The 2,505-nt window shown below is 34.3% G+C and overlaps 1 long non-coding RNA gene across 1 annotated transcript; it reads right to left on the bottom strand.

Annotated features, from left to right (window-relative positions):
* Nucleotides 1-420: 420 nt before the first annotated feature.
* On the bottom strand, nt 421-2,143 carry LOC128551484 (uncharacterized). The gene is made up of 3 exons (XR_008368807.1): nt 2,025-2,143; nt 1,399-1,524; nt 421-522 (listed from the first exon to the last, which is right to left on the bottom strand). It is a non-coding gene; the product is annotated as an uncharacterized LOC128551484 (long non-coding RNA).
* Nucleotides 2,144-2,505: the final 362 nt, after the last annotated feature.

Raw genomic sequence — 2,505 nt, 5'->3', positions numbered from 1 at the left:
TTGAGACTATGATTCAGTAACTCATTATTGACACAACATGTATATCTTACAGTATGTTATGTCGACTAATGATAAATGTAAAGGGACATGCCAATTACTGGCCACTGGCTTTTCCATTCAAATACATGCGGATAAGCCGAATAATTTTATAATTAACGTGTAGGCCCGGAAGACCAGAAATCATAATTAGGAAGCAAAATATTACTTTAACTTAGTGCACGCAAATTATAGGATTACCTTAGGTTTTTTTATTCATACAATACCTAAAACAAACGTATACGATTTTGTAATATACATATCTATCTGATATAATAACGTATAATAAAGTATTAAGATTTCTGACAAGCAGTTTCTACTTATATACAATTTTTTATGCTTATACTATATGACAACTTTAGTGATAAAAAGTCATCATCATACCACAAAGCCCGTTTGTATCAATGAATCCATCCGAGCATTTGCATGTCGTGTCACATTCTGCGTTAGTCACACATTCGCCAGCCGAGCATGTTTCTCCTAATGCTGTAATTTAAATACTTAGACAGAACATTGCTTCACAGAATGAAAGAATGTTAAAAGCATTAATCAGTGCTTATGAAAATGAAAAGGCATACTTACATCTCTATAAAAACGTTAATCATATAAATATAGAGCCTTGGGACAAATTTAAATAAATGTACAGCACAATGAACTATAATCTAAATAAAAGCAAAGCACTTGTCCGAAATAACACTCTGTTCCGAGACAATCGATCAGCTGATACAAAATATCATTCTTGCATGCCAGACAGGATGTTCTCCTGTGCCGGAAAAAACCGTCTTACACTCCAGGGTGTAAGATGACTCGCGTGTTGTAATTTGTGAATAAATGTATAAACTCATACGCTACTGTAAGAAATAGTGCATACAATAAAAATATTTGTTTTATTTTATTTCTGATAGTATTTGAAAAATATGGTATGGTTTCTGGTTGTAGGTGGGAATGGAAACATCCGGCTCTCGGTTAGCTGTTTGTGCTGTAACTCCGTGTCTAAACAATTACCATTGAGTCAGATATTTCAATCCACACCTTCAACCAATAAACTATTCTTATAACATATGTCACGGACGGTTACGCCGCATGACAATATAATTTTAATAGTATAGGGAATATATTATATAGAAACCCTTGGCATGAAACTGTAAGTCGTGTTACTTTACGGTGTGAAAAACACGGAAAGGAAATGAATTACATGATTATCGATCTTACTAAATGTATTTGTTTGTTATGAGAATATGCATTCAATTTCATATCCTTTGATAATATATGTTACGTTGATAGCTCATTTATCAATGATTTTACAACTGAATCTGATGTGCGTTGTACTCAGTAATTAAAACAAATATGATCTCTACTGACCTTTGGCGCAAACATTACCATCTTGGATATAATTTGCTGTACAAGAGCATTCATCAGCAGCTGAACACTCTGAATTCTGAACATGATCCGAGCAATCTGTAGTTCCTGTGCAGCTTGTTCCTAGCACTGCAATGCAAGACAAGGCTTTTCGGCATGTTTAGAAAACTGAAAATACTTGTTTGTCAGTGTTTCTTCAAAATAAACTGGAATAAAGCCGGGTTCTAACTTACATAATCAACTAATTGCAACCGTCGATAAACAATGATAAAATTTGCGTATAATATTATATATTTTTGAAAGTTAAATATGATTAGTTGGAACTTAAACTTTAGGGGCATTTCTCAAAAATAAACCCATAAAACTATACATTTCATGCAAAATAAGCAAATTATGCAACTATTATGCTATTAAGATGATCGAATTTGATCTACCATCTATTCAGCCATTGAGCCATCTGGTAAACAGATCAAAATACAAACAAAGTTAACGATTTAACTATATAAAACCATGTAGTCTCGTATTTTGAAACGGGATATGAATACGAACAAGATAGAGAGACGAAACAAAGGAATACGAATTATAGAAAACCTACCTTACAATCCCTATTAAAACGTAATTGAAATTACCTGCTGAACATGTTGTTGAAGATATTTTGTACCCATCAGCACATCCGCATGTCGTGTCGCATGCGGAATTTGTCACTGCAGCACAGTCTGAATCAGCTGAACAGGTGTCACCGATACCTAGATAATATTTTTGCACATTTTAAACACAGCACAGGTAGGTGCTCATCATTTGCATCAAATATGATTTTAATGATAACCGATTATTTAGTGGTAAGAAATGAAATCTCAGCCGGCAGTTCATAATATACAGGATTACTGTACTCTATTCGCGAATTTACGTAGGTATGTTTAGGACAGGCATTTATTTTTTAAGATTAAATTATATCGTACGCACGAAATGTTATCTTGAGCGCATGACATCTTATCTCGAGCGTTCGACATCTTATCTCGTTCGCACGACATCTTTTCTCGTGTGCACGACATCTTATCTCGAGTGCACGACATCTTATCTCGTGAGCTCGACACCTTATCTCGAGAGATC

Source organism: Mercenaria mercenaria, unplaced genomic scaffold, assembly GCF_021730395.1.
Source record: "Mercenaria mercenaria strain notata unplaced genomic scaffold, MADL_Memer_1 contig_1141, whole genome shotgun sequence".
NCBI classification, from domain to species: Eukaryota; Metazoa; Mollusca; class Bivalvia; order Venerida; family Veneridae; genus Mercenaria; species Mercenaria mercenaria.
The sequence above is the reverse complement of the archived record's forward strand: the minus strand, read 5'-3'. Positions and strand labels throughout refer to the sequence as shown.